Source organism: Podarcis melisellensis (assembly GCF_964234715.1).
Source record: "Podarcis melisellensis genome assembly, chromosome: 7".
Lineage (NCBI taxonomy): Eukaryota > Metazoa > Chordata > Lepidosauria > Squamata > Lacertidae > Podarcis > Podarcis melisellensis.
In genome coordinates this window covers 21,557,179-21,564,504 of record NC_138539.1, presented here as the reverse complement: position 1 = coordinate 21,564,504, position 7,326 = coordinate 21,557,179, and the positions used below count along the sequence as shown (strand labels likewise).

General features: G+C 40.4%; 1 long non-coding RNA gene across 2 annotated transcripts; it reads right to left on the bottom strand.

Moving 5' to 3' along the window:
* Positions 1-320: 320 nt before the first annotated feature.
* LOC309374221 lies at positions 321-6,884 on the bottom strand. Of its 2 annotated transcripts, none has more exons than XR_014170412.1 (3): positions 6,580-6,884; positions 5,332-5,548; positions 321-777 (listed from the first exon to the last, which is right to left on the bottom strand). It is a non-coding gene; the product is annotated as an uncharacterized lncRNA (long non-coding RNA). The 2 variants fall into 2 exon arrangements; XR_014170413.1 differs by lacking the exon at positions 6,580-6,884 and adding an exon at positions 5,731-6,278.
* Between the last annotated feature and the right edge of the window lie 442 nt (positions 6,885-7,326).

Here is a 7,326-nt window from a genome sequence, read left to right as displayed (position 1 = left end):
CTTGGTTTAAATGGTTAAATGTATGGCACCACTCATAACCTGACGGCTTTCAGCTTTCACTTTGTATAAAATGAAATGCTAAATTACAGCTCAGTTTAATGTTACCAATTTAGTATTCTTAACAAAAGAGGTAAAAGATCAAAGCAGTGCCCGGAAAGATCACAAACATGCTGATACTGAGGAAGAGTGGGTTGATATGTTGCATAAAGTATCCAAATAGATCTATGACATAGGCAAACCATGAACAAAGTTTCCTTTCTCTATTATATAATATTTTGATTTTAAATCCTCTCTGGTGCTTCGTTTTATTTTTGCCTTATTTTTATATTATTACATTTTGCCTATAACATATACTTTGCATATAAATGAGACAAAACTACTACTATCCCATTCATCCAAAAATACTGTAAATCAAACGCCTGCATTTGCTTCTGGTAGTATCTGGCTTGAGTTATTCCCAGTGATTTTCCCTGCCTCTGATGAACTGAGAATATTTGGTTCAAAGGACTGGGTTGTTACTTCTGGGAACTGGCTGAGATAGGAGGTACAGCTGAGGGGAAATAGCGCTGTTAGGAGATAGGACACAGAATCAAGGGTAGGAAACCTTTTTAATTCCAAGGGCCACATTCCCTCATGGGTAGTCTTCCAGGGGCCACAAACCATTGGTGGGCAGGGCCAGAGGCAAAAGGAGGCAGAACGGTAGGTGGGACTCTTACCTTTCTACAACAGGTTACACTCAGTCCTGAGGCTGGTTTCTGAGGTTGAGGTTCCTCACCCCTGCAATAGATAATAGATGCAATAAATTTCTACTCATGCAGATGAGTCTCATAGTGATACCTAAATCCTTTCTGAGGGATATTGTTCACCAGCTTCCATTATAGCTGCTTTTGCCCCTGGCCGTCAAAATGATTCTGGAGGAATCTGTTTATTTGCTCTTATTTGAACAGACGCATATTACAGAGCTGGATTAATAAACCCACTAAAACCACAATATTTGAAGCACATTTAAAAAAACCTCACATACAGTGTGAAAACTTTTGCTTGGGAGCTGAGGTCAGTGGCTCCAAAGGTCTGAAATTAACAGATCTTCAATGTGCAAATGTTTTGGTTTTCTTGTTGTTTAGTCATTTAGTCGTGTCCGACTCTTCGTGACCCCATGGACCAGAGCACGCCAGGCACTCCTGTCTTCCACTGCCTCCTGCAGTTTGGTCAAACTCATGTTGGTAGCTTCAAGAACACTATCCAACCATCTCGTTCTCTGTCGTCCCCTTCTCCTTGTGCCCTCCATCTTTTCCAACATCAGGGTCTTTTCCAGGGAGTCTTCTCTTCTCATGAAGTGACCAAAGTATTGGAGTCTCAGCTTCAGGATCTGTCCTTCCAGTGAGCACTCAGGGCTGATTCCTTCAGAATGGATAGGTTTGATCTTCTTGCAGTCCATGGGACTCTCAAGAGTCTCCTCCAGCACCATAATTCAAAAGCATCAATTCTTTGGCGATCAGCCTTCTTTATGGTCCAGCTCTCACTTCTATACATCACTACTGGGAAAACCATAGCTTTAACTATACGGACCTTTGTCCATATAGTTGGTTTGACCATTGGTTTTCTTAGAACATACCATATCTTAGAGTGTGATATATATCATGCTTAGCCTGTGCTCTGTGCAAGATGCAGGAATAGACAGATGAAGAAGGAAAGAACATGTGGTGTTTGTTGGTGTTCTGATATAAGCTTTTATAGAGAATTCCTAGAGAGTGTAGCTGTTCCATATATGCTTGTTTCTTGCCATATTAACAACAGCTTTGTATTCTTTTTCTTCTCTGCTCTTGGTAAACTTTTGTTGGTGCTCAGAAATTTGAAATCTTTTCCTAGCTCTGGAAAAGCCAAGCTAGTAACTGAATTTGGTAGCTCTTTAATTTAGAGAAAGTAAAAGGGGAGCATGGAAAAAGAAAAATATTGGGTCTCACAAAAGGGTTAAGAAAGCAATAAAACTTTTCTGGTGTATAAGAGAGGATGAGAGAAAAAGAGAAGAAGACTTTTCCAGGAAATCATATGATACGCCTGCAATTAAGTCAAATAGGTTAAAGGCTTGTTATGCTAGGATTAACACACGATAAATACATCCACTGAATTACACGAAGATCTATGGGATGATTACGTATAAAAATTCCATGTAATGAGATGTATTTATCATCAAAAGGTCTGTGGCCTTTAATAAAATGTTACAATAATTATCGCACAAACGTGAAAAGTCAATAGAGGTACAGATGCCTTGTCTTTATTCCTTCATTGTGATTGGATTAATTTCAATGCCTCCAAGCCCTACTGACATTTAGCCTTCAAGAAGGAGGACTGGTGCTAAGGTTGCAACCTCTCAGCACGCCCTCTTGACTCGTCTTTTTTCTTTGGGATACAAGTCCCGCTCGTGACCCCTGGAGTCTGTGTAATCTCACTTGACAACACATGTATAAATTTGTGCAATGATTCATGCATACATATTTCATCGGCAATAGGTAATATTTATTATTGAGTTTGTTTTTTAGGAATCAACCAAATGCACACCCAGGGACCATATGCATAACAATTACAACCAAATATTAAAATGAAAACCCCTGACAATGTTTCATGAGGTTTATAGGTGGATCTTGGAGGCACATTTCCAGTCAGGGAGTTACTGAAGCTGATGTCCGTCATACTGTGTCTCACTTATTGCAATAGCAGTTAAGTTTCCATTGGAATCCACAAACTGTATAGAAAATAGTGGCATCTTCCTCATGCCCCTCCTAAGCCTCCCGAGGTGCTGTCAGCTAATTTGAAAGTGCTTTTGGGTTCTAGACAATCAGCTGTTGAGTAGGCAGTGGCGTAGCGTGGGGGGTGCAGGGGGGGCCGGCCGCACCGGGCGCACCATCTGGGGGTTAGGGTTAGGGGGCGCAAATCCACGGGTTAGGGGGCACAAATTACTTGCCTTGCCCCGGGTGCTGACAACCCACGCTACGCCACTGTGAGTAGGTAGGATGCATCATCACTTTTTAAGATGCTGAAGCCTGGAGCGCTCTCTTCATTTCATGCCCTCTGTGTGTAGTATCACGTCAAGCCAACCTGTAATTGGTCACTGATGCTTTCAAACTGTGTGCCGTTTTATTTAATCCCTGAACCAATCTTAGTAACCCTCACTGAAAATTTAGTATTTAAAAAAATGAATCATGCAATACCAAACTGCACGGTTCATAGGATAGGTTTCACTGGATCCACCCCATCTGATATCCGATACATTGCTCTGATACCAGAAAGGGAAATCTGATGGTGGAGCTTTCCTGACAACTTAGGCTCCTCCTAAGTCCTGGTCCAACTGACACTGGAGCTCTGTTGGTAGGGCTAAAAAGCAGACACATTAGGGACACTCCAAGCAACAGCGTAGATTTACAGGATGCAAAACTGCCCTGGGCCCTGGCAGTCCCCCACCCAGATTGATGGGAAGTTTAGTACAGTGGTACCTCGGTTTAAGAAAAGTCCGGTTTAAGAATGATTTGGTTTATGAACTCCGCAAAACCGGAAATATTGTCCCAGTTTGAGAACTTTACCTCAGTGTAAGAACAGAATCTGAACAGTGGAAGGGGACCGGCGGCAGGAGGCCTCATTAGGGAAAGCGTGCCTCAGTTTAAGAATGGTTTTGGTTTAAGAATGGACTTCTGGGACAGATTAAGTTCGTAAACCGAGGTACCACTGTACGGGGCATGACTAAATCTCCTCCACTAGTTTCCCTCTCATTGCTTCCAGCTTGAAAAGGGGTGAGAGAGGATTTGCATAGCGGCTTTGAATTACATAGAACCTTGCTATATGTCAGGAGTACATATTTTTGAGAAAGGATGTGCTGTGCTCTATAAGAAATAAGAATGCCATTTTAGTATCACTACTACCGCCTGCGACCTTAGCTGCCGTGATTAAACATTGCATGTACATATACTTTGGTGTCAGGCTTTCTCCTGAAACCTGTACTCCTCCTGTTCAATGACATCTGCAGTGATGACATGTGGTAAGTAGAAGAAATTAGACTGTGACACATAATTGAGAGAGATCAGAACACCCAGCAGACAATTTTGGGCAGGGCATATGCGTGCACACGGGTGTGCAATCTTGATTCCTGCAAAGCTGCAGAACAAGGAAGTCTTTGTGCCGTTAGATGTGACATCATGGTGCAATAAAAAGATAAGAATGCCACATATACTTACACAAGAATATTGTTGACCTCAAGGTCTCTTTGACAATATTTGACCTCAGTCAAATAATAATATGGTGTTTGACTAGTCAAGGGATTTGTAACCTAACCTTAATATGTTTCCTTTGCTTTGTGACCTTGATTTTAGTGTACGTGCAACTATTAATATGTTGACTTTGCTCTGTGATGGATACATTAGCATATTATGGAAGGATGTATGTTAATTATTTTCCAATTATTATTTTCCAATGATTATGTTTCTTTTTCAAAATGATGATAATAAATAAATTTAAAGAATGGAAAAACTTTTTAAGAAAATCTTTTTTTACTTATTAGTTTCAGATAAGTTGCTTTTTTTATTCACAAAATTGATTTTAAGTTCTCCCTGTCTCCTAGGATGCTAAACCAATAAAAATATTGTCCTTGTCCATAAATGGCAAAAGAAGTTTTGCTACAACCCCTTGTTTGGAAGTATAAAAGTCTACAGTGCGCTACACATAAAGGCAGCTGCCTGTTTTGGAATTTACAAATAGGCTAATTTTTATCAAAGGTTTTCCTTTCATGTCCTTTGACTACTAAGCTATAAGAGTTAACCAAAAGATAACTAAGCATTAACCCGTACTGCAGTTTTTATCTCCTTTGGCAATCCCCCTGGGTCTTCAGCTAAGTACATTAAATGGAGCATAAATCTTTCAGTTGTTTTCATTAAGTCACATATTTAGAATACATAGCCCAGTTTATTTGATCAATTGTAAAATATTAGCTGCCGCACTGAAGATTTGTGACATGGTTTGTAACAAGTGAACAAACGTTTCTGGAGCAGGCTGGAGGAAAAAAAAAGTGCTGGGCTGCATGGATAAACTAACAACAATTAAAGTTTGGTGTATTAATGTGCTCCCCCCTTCAATATTTTTGAAATATATACTCAAGGCCAATAAAAAGCTCAGGCAACTTTGAAGATAATTCTAATATCAGCTTAATATTCTTTTCCATTTGTACTTCTCACTTTACCAATCCTGTGTTCCTTTTCAGGCCAGGCCTAAAACCCAAAGAGTATTGAAATTCTAAGAAAGACTAGGAGTGTTTATTTCATCATAAATAATGTGATTTATTCTTACCTTCTCTGTCCACATCACAGCAATCCTGGAAGAGACCTTATCTGACCTGCTGTAAAGGGAACCCACATTTCCCAGGTCCAGACTAAGCAGGTTTGCAAATTGATTTCCAACACAACCAAAATGGCTTCCTATAGAACCCATTGCTGTTGCACCATAACGCAAATGCGACTTCCAGAGAGCAACAGCTGAAACTACACCACTGTTGAATATGTCTGTCCTGAAATTAAAACACAAATATATTTCTTTAGTGCCAGTGCACTACCCAAGAGTTATTCCAGTGTATAAAATGCATTTTGAGGGAAAGTGTTGCCTTCAATGGAATGCTCTTATTTCCTTATCTATATCTTATCTTTTCCCCATTTCTTTTAAAAAACAACCATCTTCAGTCTATTTACATACATTTAAGTAGTTTAGGCATAGTCTGATTCTTTCTATTTTTCTTTTCTGCTGTGTCATCCACACTTCTGCTTGTCCCATGCTTTCTACGCATGGGTCAGAGCAATTTTGCCTACCGCTTTCCCCTTGAAAACTCGCTTTTTAAAGTGCTAAATCAGAGCAAATGTATATCTGGAGAAAACTCGAGTGATGTTTATCAGTGGTAAAGAAAAAGTTTTCCCAAGGGCAGTAGCAGCGGGGAAAGCACAAGTCTGCCTGAGCCCTCATATTAAAATATTCTAGTCCACAAGCCTTTCCTACAGGCCTTTCTCTGTCTCTGCCTCTTTTTCTCTCTCTGGCCTCATTCAAATGGAACAGGAAACCACCCTTTCTCACCATGTGAAGGAGCCACAGGGAGTCTCAGGCTCTTGGCCCTCATCTCTTCTCACCTCCTGCATGCAGCCAGGAGAGGAGATCCATAGTTCCAATATAAGCTTTGTTAAATCATTATGTTTTAACAGATGTACAAAACAGGTACAAAAATTAATAGCGTGAAGTGCAGTTCCAGCACCTCTCAGGTGGGTGCCATTGCCTTATGAATTCTGGCACCTCTTTTTAAAAGGAAAAAAAGCACTGTTGAGGTGTAATGTATATGTTGCCAACTATATACAGTGGTACCTCAGGTTAAGAACTTAATTTGTTCTGTTCTTAACCTGAAACAGTTCTTAACCTGAGGTACCACTTTAGCTAATGGGGCCTCCCGCTGCTGCCGCGCCGCCGGAACACGATTTCTGTTCTCATCCTGAAGTAAATTTCTTAACCCGAGGTAATATTTCTGGGCTAGCAGAGTCTGTAATCTGAAGCATATGTAACCTGAAGCGTATGTAACCCGAGGTACCACTGTATCTGGCACATGGCTCCTTTAAGAGAGACCTGAAGATGGCCCTTAACAAAGGTGTACTCATTCCTCTAAGCAACTTAAGATAGCATTACTGACATGGATTCTCCGCCCTGTTCCCACAACATCAGTCCTGTAAGGAAGACAAAGCTGAGGAAGAGTGGCTCCGACTGAGCTGAAGGATTGAGGGTCTAAGAAAGATTATTAGTCTAATGATAAGGTTTTATATAGAAAAAAGTTGTTACAAGAGATCAGAAAGCGTCTAGCCCCACCTTCTCCCTGGTATGCTGGTTTTTATTATTTTTAAATGTTGAACTAACTTCTTTGTATAAAAGGGTATTGTGAGAACCCACAGCTCCCAGATACTGTGTATACACCAGATACTTATATGTGACTCCCCCACTGCAAAATCTGGGAACTGAAGTTTGTTAAAGGTGTGGGGAATTGTAGCTACGTGAGGGTTAAACTGCAGTTCTCAGGATTCTATGGAGAAACAAGTGTTTAAATGTGTCTTAACACATATGGTGTGAACACAGGCTTACTGCAGCGGCAACTAGGCCTTATTTAATAGGAGGGGACAAATGTGTTTCATGACTCAGACCTTTTTTTTTGGTTCTTTAAACATTGCTTAAATCTCAGTATGATGTTTCTTAACTTTCAGCGTTCCAAGTGCCAAATAAGGATAGCACAGCCCAATTTCTGACTGCAGCAATCTTAAGTAT